The 18,078-nt window shown below is 38.2% G+C and overlaps 1 long non-coding RNA gene across 6 annotated transcripts in view; it reads right to left on the bottom strand.

Moving 5' to 3' along the window:
• Positions 1-18,078, bottom strand: part of LOC124102550 (uncharacterized) — a 77,852-nt gene that overhangs the window by 24,753 nt on the left and 35,021 nt on the right. For 4 of the 6 annotated variants that reach the window (XR_009228177.1, XR_006854895.2, XR_006854896.2 and 1 more), the window contains one exon: positions 2,174-2,282. This is a non-coding gene — a long non-coding RNA (uncharacterized LOC124102550). The remainder of the gene's footprint in view (positions 1-2,173; positions 2,283-18,078) is intronic. The other 2 variants (XR_009228176.1, XR_009228178.1) reach the window with 1 other exon arrangement.

The raw sequence follows: 18,078 nt of genomic DNA, 5'->3' as shown, positions 1-18,078 counted from the left end.
GCTGTTTCCAGAATAATCCATGTTTGTACATTTACTCCCAACAGACACTCCCAAAAATCCATCAGGAACTAAACAAAAACAGGCACATGCAAAAAAAGAAAAAAAAAAAAAACACCAGGTCTGTGACGCATACAGCTGTGCCCACAGTCATCTGGATTTTTGTCTTCCTTTTCACTCATTAAATGGACAAATTTACCCCTTGTCTTATTTGGCCTTCTGAATGTTTTCTGAAGAATCCACGTGGTTATTCTGCCAGCTTGATGGAAACTCCCTCCTCCTGTCCTGGTGACATCTTGCTCCCCAGGTCCTCTTGGCATCTTGCCGGCTTTCCTTCTCTGTCTTGTCAGGGGCTCATCTTGGCCAGCGCACCCCACTTATATTGTGGGTGTTCCCTGAGATGCCCACTTCCACACTCTTCTCTCACTCCATGGTACAGACAACCACGTGGCACATAACGTACAACCAAGGGAAACTGAAACTAACTAGTGCATCCCAGAGCATTCGGAAAGTTAAATCTGCATTTACATGCCTCAAATAAAACAACCTAAGGTAAAGCCTCCAGGACATACCCTGTTTGCAAGAAGGCAAGGAAATGGGCATGTCAGACACAGCCAGTGGGAAGGTTCATGAGTTTCCCGAAAGCAATCTAACAATGATGATAAGTCTCCAAAATGTTCATATTTTGATGCAATAATTCTATTTCTACATAAGAATTAGGAATATATAGTAATAATCATTACAAATTTTGCTCAATTAAAGATACAATTGAAGTAGCTAAAAGTGAAAAGGATTCTAAACAGTTCAATTAACTATGGTATTCATACATTTAAAAATCTTCAAGATATGTTCTTACAGGAAAAAGTTGAAAATAAATAGCATATAAAGTCCAACCTCAATTCTTAATATAGGTATTTATGTTTCAATAGACATATAGAGAGAGAAAAAATAAGAGGGGGGAATGGGGAAAAGTCACACTTGGTGTTAACAGGGTTATTTCTTAGTTAAGAAATATGGATAAATCAGGTGCTGTGGCGCATGCCTCTAATCCCAGTGGCTGCGGAGACTGAGGCAAGAGGATTGCGAGTTCAAAGCCAGCCTCAGAAAAAGTGAGGAGCTAAGCAACACAGTGAGACCCTGTCTCTAAATAAAATACAAAATAGGGCTGGGGATGTGGCTCAGTGGTTGAGTGCCCCTGAGTTCAAACCCCAGTAACCCCACCCCCAAAGAAAAGAAATATGGGCAAGTTGTATTGATTCTTTGGGGTTTTTTTAATATTTTCATATTTCATTGAGACAGCACTAATTATTTTTGTAACGAGGAGAAATAAACTTCAAGAGGAGAGAGGCCTTATTAATAAAGATGGTACAATGACATCCTCCTAGAATACTGACTCGCAACTCCTAGAAGATTCAGGCACAGGGACTATTTGAAAGAGTGCATGTTTCAGATGGAGACGAATTTGTTTAAACAGACTTTAAATCACGTTTGAAGCCACGCTGGGGACAAATACCCACGTGTCAATGACTCACTTATCATAATTGTACATAGGTCAGAGACAAACACCTGGCTGACTCCTGAATTTGTTGAGAGATAACAGCTTTCTCAAATGCTGCAAGATCTGGAGAGCCAAGGTGGAAACATTGCTTTTGGAATTCAAGTAGCATGGTTTACCTTGAATGAACCCTTGACTGATGGGCTGGCCAGAGTTATGGCAAGGGCTCCACATCCTGGAAACTTGGGGTTTTTTAATCTGTGAAATAAGGGTAAATTTGACTTCACACAACGAGGACTATAGCCGATTCTTTTCACAGATTTTATATTTGTGAATTTGCCTACTTGCTAAAATGTATTTGTAACTCCCAAATCAATACTCCCTGTACTTTTTAGGATCATTTGTAAGTATGCATGTATCAGGGAAGATTTTGAGGCCCCCACCTACATACCCCTGAGATTGAATAAGGTTTTTTAAATATTTTCAAATTTTATAAAAACAGCATGGATTGCTCTGACTCGCTTCAGCTCTCATTTTGTAAATAAGTGTTCATATGAATTGCTTAGTGCCACATGTTTTCACATTTTTGTATTCTCTGTTGGTGTTTTCTGTGTAAATGGCCCCCAGGCTGGTGCTAAAGCACTGTCTTGTGTCCCTGAATGCAAGAAGGCTGTGATGTACCTTATGGAAAGCACGTACATCAGTTAATCTCCATTTGGGCATGAGGTATAGCACTGTTGGCCATGAGTTCCACAGAAGTCAATCAATAACACCTGTTAAACAAGGTATCCTGAAAGAGAAACACACAAACAGCAAGGGTTATCTATTAATCAAATGATAAAAATATTGTGACCAGAGGCTCACAGGAAACCAATCCTGTATTTCCTGTAGGAGCAATGTTCACTATTGAATAATTTACTGTTCTTGGCAACTAAGACATAACTACATGAATAATGAGAAGTAATTATATATATATAACTTATGCATGCTTCCACAAACGTCACATTAAATGCCAACATGCATTAAATGTAATCCTGTACCTCAAATCAAGCTAAATGTGTAATAAATGCCTATTGAATAAACTGAATGTTGCCTGAAGTTGAAATAGGGTGTGTCATAATATACCTGTTTTTAACCCAATATTAAGTTGCATTTTCTGAAAAGCCCAAAGCATGATGACCATACAGGTCTCCTATGCCAGCACTACGTTTGCTTACAGTAGCTGTTATAACCCCTATTTCTTTCAGAACAAACTGCTCTTCAACAATCAAACATTCATATAATGGAAAATATCTAAAACAGCTTCAAAGTATGTTTTGGATGAAAAGTACTTATTCTCTTTAAAAAGAGTTTTCCATCTTTTAAAAAAGAAAAAGACATTTAACTTCTTTCCATAGTCCATCATCCTCCTGCAAGGGGGACACAATTACAACTGAATTCATTAGTGGAGATACATCGATTCTACAATATTCAACACCAGAATTTCTAAAAAAGAAGCCAAGAAAGAAATTGTTGAAAAACGTAGGGATACACCATAACCTCAAGTAACTATGAGAAAACACCAGACAAATTCAAATTGAGGAACATTCTACAAAATACCAATACTCTTGAAAAAGTTTCAAGGTCACACAAGACAAGGAAAGAAAAGGGAACCGTCACAGATTTGAAAAGATGAAGGAAAAATGAACCAAATGCAATGTGAAAATCTGGTTTGAATCCTAAAGCACAAAAAGAATATTGGTGTTGAACTGAAGAAACTCAAACTAGATATTTTTCATCTTGCTGATTGCGTCTTGGTTACAACCAATGTTAGCATTGCCAGATGCTGGAAGGAGACTTCAGGGGAATTCTTTGTACTATATGTACAATTCTTCCCTAAAGTCTAAAATTAAATTTTAACAAAAAAGTTTTGGAAAAGAGATCAAGAGAGAGTAGAAAGTAGTAAGAGAGAAGGCAGGACTCATTCTATAGGCAAAATATAAATATTGAAGTGGGTGAACAACAGCTACTTTGCATGGCTGGACTAATTCCTTGCAGCACACAGAGGCTCATCATTTTCTGAAAGAACTGACAGGAAATAGTTCTTTAACAGGACCATATGGGTGGCCACTCTCCCCAAAGACTTTAAATTCCTGCCTCCTGGAAGATTTCTCAGAACACCTTGAGCGCTGGCCACATTCTCTCTTCCACCAGTCAAGGTCAAATTATCTATATAAAGGAATGATCCAGAGGGTCCATTTGAAAAACTAATTTACCTGAAAACAGACTAAGGTACTATTTGTGGCCTGATAGTGTTTTCTTTGGGCATGAACTCTATGTCTGAGGAACAAGATCTTCAAATGCCCTTCTGGGAAAACAGGTCCTAAACTCCCAATATTCAGTCATTATATAGACTTAATAATTCTAATTTATTGTCATTGCAGGCTATAATTTCTCCCCAAGTTCTTCTGAAGGGACTTTGCTACTTAAAATCTTATTTTTGTATGATTACTAGAAATCACAATGGGCATGATCTGAACAGAGGACAGGGAGCTACTTATTTCCTTCCTGAAAAGCTGGAATTTGCTAACCTGAAATATTGAGAACAAATTTAAATAAATTGGGAATAAATTTCTTTTTCCATAAATTCCTTGAGCCATCCCTTCCTGAGCCCTTATGGATAACTGACTGTCCACTGTGCATCTTGATGAATTTGGAACAATTCGTATGTATCTATATCTGTCCAGGACATATGAGGACTCCTTGCTATATACTAAGGTTAGTCTATCAGATTGATGTAAGAATCCAAAGTACTAGCCTCAGAATATTACTGACTCATACTTTCTAAGCCCATAAAAATTCCAGAGCCCAAAATTTATGTTCTACTTTAAAAACATGTCCTAATCCTGAGACAGACAGAGGCCTAAATGACCCAAGAGAGATGGCAATGATGGTGATATATTACAGAGGCTAGTGCCACGGTAATAGTAAGAAAGAAATACTAACATTTACTGAGATATTATTGTGTTCCAGGCACTGCATTAAGCACTGGTGTGTATTAACTCTTATAATCCATTCTATAACCTTCTGCAGTGAATATGACCATTGTCCATCATTTCAATGATGAAGGAACTAACACTTTGTGAAGTTGTATAACTTTCTAGACATCACAGGGCTAAAAAAAATGTAAAAAAAAAAAAATTCACTGACCCAGAGCCTATACACTTAACAATACATTGCACTAGAAACTATATAATTTGATAAACTACAGGGTTCTCTGTCACCCCAATTCCCTCACCAATATGGCGGCACATCTATGAAGTGGTTTCAGGCAGAATGAAGTCCCCCAAAATCATTCTGGTTCTCTTTCACTCCCTTCCTGTCTTCCTCAGGACATTGTTTGTTCTGACCTTCAGCCCCTGCAGACTCTTGAGACCTAGCCCAGGCTGAACTGTCCCTCGTGAAGTAGTCCTCACAGTCCTAGATGCTTGGGTTCACCCAGGACCTTCTTGTTCAGCGTTCAAATGTGACTGACCTCTCCCTGGTCTTCCTAGTAAGCTCTGACATCAGCCGGCCTGACCAACAGAAATTATCTCTTTCCTACCCAGTTATCCAAAGAGGGGTCATCAGTGCTTTTGAATGACTGACATGGATGCTGGAGAGACAGGGTCTGTTCCTTTTGTTCTTGAACACCAAGCTGAAAGGATGCTTATGGCCACCTAGGGAATGTTGCCGTGGAAAGAATCTAAGAATCAAACCAAGGAATAACAAGCAGCACTGAGAAACAGAGGCAGAGACCAAGAGCTGACGAGATTGTCTGAAGCCCTGGATCCAGCTACTTCTGAAACTAGACCTGCCACTTGAAGTTCCCAGTTAAGGAAATCAAAATATTCCTTTGTCTAATTGGTTTATATGGGATTCTTGATCATTTACAGTTCTAACCAATACATTGGACATTACAATGTCCTTGATAGCCAGTATTTCCTTCTTACTTTTTAAAATCTAATTTTTGAGCTTTGTAATGTTTTGAACAACTAATAATAAAAAAATCAAAAATAAAAAATAAAAATAAAGAAGATGACAAAAAAAATTTTAAAAAATAAAATAAATAAAATCTAATTTAAATAATTTCAATGTTGAATAAGTTGGAAGAGTATAAATTAGTACTGTTCTCTTAAAAAAGTGTGTGTGTGTGTGCACGTGCATGTTTGTGCTGTATACAACCCATTGCTTTTCATATGGAAGTAGTAGGAGATATAGAAGATATATAAAAATTAAGAGTATGTTGGGTAAATTAAAATAATGACCTAAAAGGCCTAGATAGTGTTAGCCACAGACATATCTACTAATATGACAAATAAACCCCAGCTCAGTTAAATGAGATGCATATCAAAAAAACACATTTAATTTCCAAAACTCTGTGTATACGTTATTTGCAAATTTGTGTCTCCCATTTTGACCTCTCTTCTGAACCCCAGACTTCTTTATCCATCTGCCCATTGAACATCTCCTTTCTGTAAACAGGCTTCAGATATCCAAAAGAGAACTCTAGATTCCTTCAAACCCCAGAACTGTTCAGAGTTTTCTTTTTCAATAATAGTCTTTGATTTACCCAATTTCTGAGAGGCAGAACTTGAATTACTTTCTAAGTTGCTCTCTGTGTATTCTTTGTTCTTTTATCTCATTTCTAGTTGGTCAGCAAATCTTGTTGGTTCTGCTACAGAATGTATCCTGAACCCAGCTATTTCTCTTTGCTTCTGCTGCTACAACCTGATCCAGGCCCACAACACCTCTCAGCTGGGTCACTACAATGGCCTCTTAACTGGGATTCCTGCTGCGACTCACAGCCCCTTACAGCCAATTGTTCATACAATAGCCAGAAATACATCATTTTAAATATAAATCTGATCTGTCACGCCTCTGCTCAGAAGTCTCCATGGCTTCCCATCACACTCAGAATAAAGGTCAAAGTTCTTACCAGCTTGAGCTGGCCTCTCACCAACCCTGCGGCCATCTTTTGTTACTGCCTCCCTCCCTTTCTCTGCTTCAACTGCACCAACCTCTCTCTGCTTTTCCAACAGGCAGGCACTCTCTCAGGGCATGTGAGCATGTTCTCCCGAAGGTTCATGTGCTGTAATCCTGGTCCCATATATAATGATATTGAGAATTGGTGGCCCATGAAGATGTAGAGTGTGAAGGAAGGCCATCAGCTCATGGAAGCACCCGCCTTGGAAGGGGTTAGTGTAGTTCTTACAAGACTGGGTGGGTTATTCTAAGAGTGGGTTGTTACAAAGCAAGTCTAGCCCATGAACTTCTTGAGTGTGGTATCTCTAGCCTCTTGACTAATGCCAGAGATAAAGTAAGTGCATGCTAAGTCTCTGTTGATTGATGAATGAAGAAATCAACATATAAGGCAGGAAGGAAGTTAATAAATCACACATATATGTATATATGTATGGTGGGGATATATTCTAATCAAAAAGAAAACTATTTCATTCCCAAGGGGGAAAAATGGGCACACCCAATGCCCCGATTTTGCTTTTAAATATCATTTTCCAATAAAAGCAACTAGAGATTCATGGATAAATGAGAGGTTTTAGACCTGGGATCCCCAAAATTATAAGATGAGCCTGGATAATCTTGTAAGATCAGAAAGTCAGGAAATACTAAAAAAAGGGGGGGGGGATTCAAAGAGAATCAAGAAACATGTGCCAAGCTACAAGAGTTCCCAGTGACCAAGCTAGAAGAATCTGGCCAACTAAACTATTGGCATTATGTTAGATGAGAATCCAAAGTCCAAAATAAGAATGCATGATTCCATGCTGGAACAAATAAACGGGTGACTATATAAATAAATGGAGGAAAAGAGACAAATATTGTATACAGAAAAATTCCAAATAACATATAGAGATATTCTTCCTGTTGTAGGCTGAATTGTGCCCACTCAAAATACACTTGTCAAAGCTATAACACCAAGTACCTCAGAATGTGGCTGTACTTGTGGAAAGAGCATTTAAAGGGATGATTAAGTCAAAATGGGGCCATTAGGATGGACTTGACTATATCCTTATAAGGAAATTAGGACACAGAGACAGACCAGAGTGTGCATGACAAGGGGAGAGCCCTCAGAGGAACTAACCCTGCTAAATACCTTGATCTTGTAATTTCAGCCTTCAGAACTGTGAGGGAAAAAAAATGTTATTTAAGCAACCCAGTCTGTTGTATTTTGCTATGGCAGCCCTAGGAAAAAACTAGCAAATTTCTATTTTCAAAGATGGAGCTTAATCTCTGCACTTAGTCTTGTATAGGGGCTGAATTTAGTGAAACTATATTTCAAATGACAGAGTATAAAAAGTGAAAAATAATGACTTTAGGTTAGAGAAACCTGGCAAACACTACCAGAACAAAGTGACCGAGGTTACCACCACCAGTGAGAAGTCATGTTGACAACATGTGGCCTCTGACGCAATGTGACTGTAGGGACCGACCCTTCAGCCCTGTCATATTCTTCCCAGTCACCCAGAGTTCCAGGTTAAACGTGAGAAAATAGCCAATAAGCCCAAAGAAATATTCCACAAACTATCTGACCAGAATGCTTCCAAACTGTGGATGCCATGAAAAATAGGCTAAAATCACACACCACAGGAGACTAAGGAAACATGAAGACTAAATGCAATCTGGGATCCTAGATTGGATTCTGAAACAGAGAAATGACATCTGTGGGGGAAAAAAAAATAGTGACATCTGAACAGAGCCTGAGGTGCAGTGAAGAGTAACCTACCAATGGTTCTTAGCTGTGACAAATGTACTGTAGTAACATAAAATGTTGTGCAGGATATAAAGGAACTTTTCATATTAGCTTTGCAAATTTTGATACATCTAAAATTATTCCAAAATAAGAATTCACATTTTTTGAGAAATGAACAAAGACAATGACTAGGCAATTCACTAAAGAAACATTTATGGAGTTTGGGAGATGTTTGTTAAAGGTTGTTTACTTACGATTGGCCAAGAGGAGTAAGTCCAAGAGACCTAGAGGACAGCACGGTGACTATAGTTAATGAGATATATTGCATTCTTGAAAAATGCTGAAAAAGCAGATGTTAAATGATCTCACCAAAGAAATGGCAACTATGTAAAGTTATGCATTAGTTATTAGCTAAATGTAACCATTTTACAATGTATACTCCAAAATACTATGTTGTACACAATGAATGCATACAATTTTTACGTCAACATAAAAATTATCTTTTAAAAAAAAAAGATAACTGAATATGGTAAAAAATCTATAAAATTGCCTGGTATGATGGTACACACATGTAATCCCAGTAACATGGGAGGATGAGGCAAGAGGATCACCAAGTTCAAGGCCAGCCTCAGCAATTTAGCAAGGCCCTAAGCAACTTTGCAAAACCCTATCTTGAAATAAAAAATTTTAAAAAGGGCTGGTGACATGGCTCAGTGATCAAGCACCCCTGGGTTCAATCCCTGGTACCAAAAAAAAAAAATCCATACAATTACATACAAAGACATGAGCAATCAAAGAAATAGAAATTATAACAAAGATTTATCATTGTTCACCCATCAGAGTGATAATTTTCAAAAGTGATAATACCTAATGCTTTTGTAAAGGTGTGGAAAACATAATTTGACAATTACCAACAGATACAATAGATGATACAATGCCTGTACTGACAGAATAAAACATTTTTTATTCCTACCAATAGAAATCTATTGTTGATAAGAGAAGATACTAAGAATTTACTTTCATGGAGTTTCACCAGAGGCCAGACACTATTCTTAGTATTAATGTTTTACATATTTTATTTCATTTCGGTTTCAAACTCTATGAACAGACTATAAATTATTTTCATTACTATTATTCCAAATTATTCTCATTCCTCACTTATTACAAATTAGGAAAAGGAGTGCAAGGTAGGAAAGTAACTTGCTCGAGATGATGTTGCTAATAAGTGGCAAGGTTGAGATGCCAATCTAGGGAGCCTGACCTCCAAGGTCATGCTCCTAACCAAAACACCTGTCTGTTGTTCTGGGGATTGAACCAAGGGGTGCTTAACCACTGGGCAATAGGATTATGAGTGACTGGTATTTTCTGCATATTTTCCTTCAGTGTCGGAATTGCTTGCAGTGAAAGTTTACAACTATTTAAAAAATAAAAATGCAACACTACAATATTTTTTAAATAGTGAAATAAATTTTAAGGCGTTGGGAGCACAGCTCAGTGATGAGCATGTTAAGCACGATGCAAGCCCTGGGTTCCATCCCCAGAAGTATAATGAATTAAATAAGATTTAAAACTCACAGAACATGTTCATAGAACGTTAGGTCAGATTCACTCCACCAGTCTTCCCTTTTTCTTGTCCTCCTCCTTCCCCTCAATTCCCTTCCTCAACTCCACTGATCTCTCTTCTATTTTCATGAAATTCCTTCACACACTTTATTTTTTCTTATAGCTTGACTATTGTGAATTGTGCTGCTATAAATATTGACATGGCTGCATCCCTATAGTATGCTGATTTTAGCTCATTTTGGATAGATATCAAGAAGTGGGATAGGTGGGTCAAATGATGGTTCCATTCCTGTTTTTTTGAGGAATCTCCATACTACTTTCTATAGTGATTGTAATATATAAATATACTACAGTGAATCTCACCTCCATATATATTCACAAGGCACTAACTTAAAAAAAAACTATAAGTAAATAGAAGAAGGTCAGAAGAGGAAAAAGAGCAGTGGGAGGGAAGACAGGAGGGCAAGGGAAGGACTGGAGACCGACTAGAGCAAACACTATTCCATTCTTGCATATTTATGTCAAGATGAACCCTAAGAGTATATATGACTAAAGTGAGCTAATCAAAAAAAAGAAGAAAAATACTCATTTTTTTTCACATGTGCTAATAGCACCTTAGTCCAAGAGCGACTGTGGAAACTCTTGAGTCCTTACAACTGACATGCATGTAATGGCATTTTTAAAAGGCACCAATATTGTAAACGAAGGGAAGCAGGGCACAGGGGCAGGAGGAAACACTGGGGACTGAAGGGGAGCTAACTATATCCCATGCATATATGATTACGTCAAAACAAACCCCAATATTACATATAGCTATAATGCACTAAAAACATTTTGAAAAAGGCAAAAGTAAGATTCACAGAATAAATACAAAGTTTCACATGTCCAGGTAAAGATGTACAAATCAAAACAATTGATTAAAATAATTAGTGGTTATGATGGCTAGTTAATTTTCTCATCAAATGGACATCTTTTAAATGTTAATTCTTGGTGCTTGCTAGGATTCTGGAAAATACATATTTTCAGTTACTGCTACTGGTGGCATGATTGACACAACCTCTCTGGAATTGAATTTAGCAATATGCATCAAGAAAAAAATCATACCATATAAGACAGTAAGTAGCAAGGAAGTACTATTTATGTTAACAAATGGAGAAATACACCCAAAGTTTAACAGAACATGTTGAGTTACTACAACACCCTTATAATAGAAAAAGAAAGCAGCCACTAAAAATTATGTTCTCAGAAAATGTTTCATAATACGCAATTTCCATGTTCCTTTATTTCTTTTTTTATTTGTTCTAAGTAGTTACACATGAAAGTAGGATGCATTTTGACATATCATACATAAATGGAGCATAACTTCTCATTGGTCTCATTGTACATGATGCAGAGCTACACAGGTCATGCAATCATAGATGCACATAGGGTAATAATGTCCAATTCATTCTATCATTCCTGCCCCCTGCCCCCTCCCCTCTCTTTACTCCCCTCAGTCTAGTCCAAATTACCTCTATTCTTCACCCCACCTCTTATTGTGAATTAGTATCTACATATCAGAGAAAACATTCAGTCTTTGGTTCTTTGGGATTGACTTATTTTGCTTAGCATAATATTCTCAGTTCCATTTATTTACCAGAAAATGTCATAATTAATGCTTCATTAAGACTGAGATATATTCCACAGTGTATATATATACCACATTTTCTTTATCCATTCATCTGTTGAAGGGCTCCTAGGTTGGTTTCATAGTTTAGCTATTGTGAATTGAGCTGCTATAAACATTAATGCGGCTGCATCACTTAGTATGCTGATTTTAAGTCCTTTGGGTATAAACCTAAGAGTGGGATGATGGTAGTGGTAGTGGTTCCATTCCAAGTTTTCTTAGGTGTTTTTATTTTTCCCCATAATACTGGGGATTGAACCCAAAGGTGCTTAACCACTGAGACACATCCCCAGCCCATTTTTATATTTTTTATTTAGAGAGAGGGCCTCACTGAGTTGCTTAGGGCCTCACTAAGTTGCTGAGGCTGGCTTTGAACTCATGATCCTCCTGCCTCAGCCTCCAGGGCCACTGAGATTACAGGTGTGTACCACCACACCCGGATATGTTCCTTTATTTCTTGTACTATTTAAAAAGCACAATATAATATGCAAAAGAACATACAATCACATGTGATTAGGTATGTGTATTTGTAAATGTATCCCCCTCAAACCTGAAATTAAACATACAAAAATTTAAACCTTATCTCTAAGTAGTGACATTTCAGACAACTTCACTTTTCTGCCAAATAGTTTTAAGAACCTGAAACAAACCCAGGCATACACTGGGTCCCCAGTCAGAACACGGAGCTCTGGTTTCCTCAGCGTGTAGATTATCTTGGAATTGAAGTTATTAACACTAACAGTTGGGACCAAATCTCCTCCCCCAAAAATCGTAATATCACACCTTGTATGTAAATTCAGTAATCAAAATCTTATATTCCGCATACTTCTAAATTACTAGGGCCACTTCCTACGAGGAACAGAGGAGGCTTCCGGTCCTTTCTGTGAGAGCTGGACCTCCTGAGGTTAAGCATTGCTATCTCCTCTCTGCAGATAAGTGAACAAGCCAGGTTTCCAATCTATCAGACTGTGCATCCCAGGCTAAATTCAACCTGTGATCTATGAATATGAGGAATTCCATCTTCTTTCCATCTAGTCCGTGGTGAGACCATGGTGAGGAAGGTACTGTACTAGTGTTTGCATATAATTTGTACTTAAATAACACTGTGGATGAATCCATGGATCTGATTGCTCTTCTTAATTTTAATCAGAATTAAATAAATCTAGACTTTCTATGCAAAATATTATTTCTTCATTTATAATCCTACTTTGTTACCACAAAGTAACTTACAAAGACGCATGAAATATAACAAAATAATATGAATCTGAAGTCAGTCAGAAAGAAAAGTCAACCCAATGGAAGAGACCCCAAATCCTGCTGGAATGGAGACGGACACAAAATCACAGGCCGTGACATCCTTCCATGCAATAGCTGTTCTTTCTTTCATGAAGTTTTACAGGCTTTAGAGTTATTCCACTCAAGTTCTAAGTCAATATGATCTATTGCTTATTGCCTGGTTATTTCCTGAAAAGTCAGGATGGCTTTGCTTCAAGTTGCTTTACATGCACCCACCAAAAGGTCAGGAAAGTCAAGTAGTTCAGAATCAATTTTAGAAGCTAATAAATGTGTGGTTGCAAGTTGAGTCCTAGTAGACCATTTCTAGTATCAATTATATCTTGTAATTTTCACAGTCCAAATCATTATAAAATGGCATTATATATGGTAGTTACTATATATATATATATATATATATATATATATATATGCACATATATGCGTGTGTGTCAGTAAACGTTGTACTTAATACTATCAGCAAGATACTATTGATTTGCTCCGTAATAAATAGAAAATCCATGCAGACGTTTTTGTGTACTTTGCAGAACTATTTTATCAATAAACTACATCACAGAAGGCATCACACAGCACAACTGGATGCTTATTCAGGAACAGTGATTTTTAGTTTAAAGAAACCCCTCAAATTCAAACATGCTTCCCCCTCTTCCCATGAAAATGAGAATAAAAACATCAGAAGTTTTTGATCGAGCATAACATTCTGAGAAACCAAAAACATGACAGGGAAATTGTAAGACTTCTCCTTAAAGTTCAGGCCAGAACGAGTGTTGAAGAGCCCTGAGCATGTAGGGAGGACTCATGGTGAAATCACACAGGTCAGTGGGAAGAAATCCTGCTTCTCTGTGCACTAAGATTGTTTGTGTGAATGTTCTGTATCCGCAATCTCAGGCTTTAATAAGCACAACTGAGTAACTTGACAAAATGCAGATCCTGATTCAGCACATCTACAGGGACCCTGCAATTCTAAACATGCAAGAAGTTTAAAGATGATGGTGATGGTGCTGGTCCAAAGACCTCACAAGTGGTAAAAACCAGATTAGATAGATGATACATACAAATGTATAGACATATACATTTATATTATCTATATCTACATATAACTCATTACTTGACCTGGGTGAAAATCAACTGGAAGTTGATGTTTGGCATCTCAGCTGGCTTTGTGCTGTGCCATACAGTAACTTCTAGCCTTGTGTGACCATTTACATTTAAAAGTTAAAATTAAATAAAACTTAAAATTCAGTTCCTCAGTTGCATTAGCCACATTCTAAGGGCTCAGTAACCACATGTGGCCAGTGGCTACCATATTGGACAAAAGGGGAGAGCATTTCCATTATTCTCTTGAACAGTGCTGAACTGGAGAGGGGTTGGTTATCAAACAAACACTAAAGAATATAAGATTTATTTCACTTCGAAACAAATATAAAAGTGAAATCTTGAACTGTCCTCTGTAAAATTCCAGCCATCTTTCTTCAGAAGAAAAAAAAAAAAACACAAAGAAAGGTCAGGACAACATGAGCGCCATTAATAAAAGAAGCTTACATTCTTTCTTCCCAGCAAAGAGCAGCACAGCTCAACCTCAAAAGGAACGTGACATTAATGGGCCAAAGAGAAAGATGGGCAACAGAGATCCTTGAAGCTAAGCAAAACAGGCCCTCTGCTCGGCCTGCTCCACGCATAGCCCCTGCATCCCCCTCTCCTCTCACCAGTCAGACTCTTGACCTCATGGGAAACCAACACCAGCAAGAAAAAAAGTACCAGTAACGTGGAGCACACTTAATGTCCAGCTCTCTCAGGAATGCCCAAGCAACAGCAAACAGCAAAGAAAAACCAAGGAGATGTATTAATCAGGGTTCTCCAGAGAAACAGAACCCACATAATGTATGTCCTGGGAGGGGGATATTGAAGACATTGACTCACGTGATTTGGGGCTGTGAAGTCTGGATCTGCAGGATGGACCAGGGGGCTGGAGACCCTGGGAAGCATTGGTGTTATGGTCTTGATGAAGGCAGCCTGGAGGCAGAACTCCTTCATCCTCAGGGGACCTCAGTCTTCTCAGGCTTTCAACTGATTGGACAAGGCCGGCCATGTTTTAGAGGGTGGTCTGCTCGACTCACAGTCAAATGATCAAGTGTTAAGCACATCTAAAAGACACATTCACAGCAACACCTAGAAGATGTTTGACCAAACTACTGAATGCCAAGAGGTTGAGCTGAGTGAATGCAAATAGCATCACAGGGTGATAGAGGCTACTAGTTGAGCCCCTTTATTGCACTTTCTTCAAATTTCAGGAGTGACACTAGTAGAGACTGTAAAAATGGCAATGGTGGTAACAATGGCAGACTTAGCTGCAGTGGCTTCCTGTCATTGTTTGTTGACAATTGTGAAGTCCCCGTGAGTTTTCAGAATGGTTGGGCATCTGACATCAACACTGATAATTGCTTTCAAACAAGGGGTTGGTGGAGAACATGGCCTCTCTTTCCCCAAAACTGCCCCCTTCAGCCTTCCCAAGGCTGAAAACTTAAATTGCACTTTACTGATTATATGACCCCTTGAGAAATTTGGAAAATAAAAGAGATGTTTGTTAACTACTTTGAGCATCTCAAAAGCCAAGCACAGCTGGTGTAAGTGTTGGGGGAAGGTGTCATTAAAAGAGCTTTTTAGGCTTCTAAACTAAACTTGAATTTCCTGTGGCTTTGATAGATAGAAAGAGAAGAGAATTTTCTGACCTTCCAGAAGAATAATTCTTTCAAAACATGTCCTTTATAGTTTATAAGACAGATGTTTTTCCCAACTTTATTGAGGGATAACTGAGTAGAGATTGTATATATTTAAGGTTTACAATGTAATGTTTTGATACTCACGCACATTGTGAAATGATTGTCACAATCTTAACTGACATATTCATTACCTCACATAGTTACCGTGTGTGTGTGTGTGTGTGTGTGTGTATCAAGACCACCTAACATATATTCTCAAGGTACAAACTTTCAGTGATGATATAATTTGGAGAAATCTCATGTACAGCATGATCACTGTACATGATCACTGTTCTGTAATTAGTGGTACTTTATTGTATACTTGCAGTTTGCTGAAAGAGATGGTTATACTTTTGCCTAAAAATTTCCTTCTGCCTTAACTTTCCTAACTCTGCATTCATAACAGATGAACATATAGCCCAGAGTGGTACCATCTGAGCAAGAAGAATTGGGTTATTAATCCTTCCTGTCCACAATGATATTAAATGTTCAGTAGCAATGATCTTGGTTGATTTCCTTCCTTAGCTTATTTCAAAGTTTTGCCACTGCTATCTAACTTGCAAACCCGCTGCAGCTCTTCCCCGTTAGCTCAGCTGGTCCTTGGAGTATGTTTTCTAAGCTTCTTGCCTGAGACTCAGCCCTTCTTGTAATGTAAGCCACATTCTCTGTATCTGTTCTCTGTATCTGATATCTTGTTCCACAAGATATCATTAAACTCCATGATCACCAGTTATTCTTAGCTCTTGACAAAAAGATAAAAGTGGAGTTATTTAAGCCCATAAAAGTACTGGCTCATTTTCCCTCTTGATGCCGACTTCAAAAGACTCTAAAGACCAACTCCCATCATAATCCAATATCATATGAAACATAAGAATTGTATATTATTAAAATGACTTAGTTCCAGTAGTTGATATAAATTTAGAGAATGAAACTAGTAAATTCATTCAAATAGAAAAAAAAACTAGAAATAAACATCCCCCATCTACAAGTTGGCCACTATCCACATTTCCCATTCTAGACTTTCCCTGCTACCCTTGGGTACCATCTTCCAACACATCTTCTCAGGTTTGTCTTTCCCCTTGAGCTAATCCTACCCATTCTCATTTACAGTCTCATCAAAAGTCCTATCAAGGGGCTGGGGTTGTGGCTCAGTGGCAAAGCGCTTGCCTAGCATGTGTGAGGCATTGGGTTCAACCCTTACCACCACATAAAAATAAATAAAGGCATTCTGTCTGTCTACAACTATAAAAAGAATTTTTTAAGTCCTATCAGCTAGCACTCAAACCGCATATGTCCCCAAAGCATTTCTAGAGCTAATCACTTAGAATTAATCTCTCTTCCTCTGTACTTTCAGAACACATTGTCTTTATCAGAATTTGTCTTTATCACATCTCAGGGTGGGGTTACTTATATATCTTTCTCATTATTTGTGAATTCGTACTAAAATATTTACTGTGTTGTTTTTCTTTCTCTCCCACCCAGAACATATCACATGCCAAAATAAATATTAGAAATGGGATAGGATGGAAAGAAATGGAAATAGCTCCAACGAGAGGCAGCTTCACAGGTCCAAGTTAAGCTTGTGACCCAGCTCCTCTGAAGAGAGAGAGAGTCTCTACAGTGTAACACAATATCTCAAACCCATGGGACTCCCAAAGCAGGCGAGAAAATGTCCTTAGAGAAATGAAATAAAGAAATAGAAAAGGACATGAGATCCAGTCAAGTGAAACTATAACGAGAACTCAGAATTGCCTCCACTATCTTATTCCTGAAAGAAAAATCCACTCTCTCTGCTACTATAGTTGCCCTTGGTGACTACCCCCAACTACAGCTGATTAATAAAAGTAAGTCATGTTTAAGCCTCCTCCATTTACATTACCACATCCCATTCTTAGATACATTAATAGACAGAGTCAATTTTGTTTCACTTGTTTTAAAGAGGAAGAAAGTCTTAGAGATCAAATAGTTTCCTCAAAGTCACATGCCACAGTTATAATTATAATCCAGATCTTTATTGACCCATTTCAGAATTGGAGGTGCTGGCTACACTCCCCCGCCCTTAAAGGACTGAGATTTCCATCTCTTGACTACCCCAACACCTCATGGGTTAGGGAGGCAAAGGCAGCAAGACATCCCAAATGTGGAAGAAGGGAAGTGCAGGTGAGGCAAGGAATCAACGACCGGGAGAGAGGGTGAGCCCTGGGTACTGGATTCACTGTGATCTGCAAATACAGATTTCTGTAGAAGCATAGAATCTTTCCTTCTAGAGGCAGAAATGTTGCTTGTTTAAGACACACACCTCAAAGATAATCAGGAACTAAAATTAGCCAAGTCAAGAGAGGGAAAGGATTCCATGCCGCAAACAGAGATGGGCTCCTGGAACCCAGCCAGGGGTCAATGCTCCAATGAGGGTAGAGAGGGGGGATGAATTTCTCAGGAAGAAAGAAAGGGTTGGGGTCTTTGACTTCTCAAAATATGTAACCTCAAGACATTTGGCTTTGAGAAAAAGTAATGTCTCATGACTAAAATCCAGGATGTCTAGTCATAAACAGCAATCCCTGTCTGTGGACATGGCTTT

Source organism: Marmota monax, unplaced genomic scaffold, assembly GCF_021218885.2.
Source record: "Marmota monax isolate L192 unplaced genomic scaffold, Marmota_monax_Labrador192_F-V1.1 WCK01_AAM20220418_F8-fsc00002, whole genome shotgun sequence".
NCBI classification, from domain to species: domain Eukaryota; kingdom Metazoa; phylum Chordata; class Mammalia; order Rodentia; family Sciuridae; genus Marmota; species Marmota monax.
The sequence above is the reverse complement of the archived record's forward strand: the minus strand, read 5'-3'. Positions and strand labels throughout refer to the sequence as shown.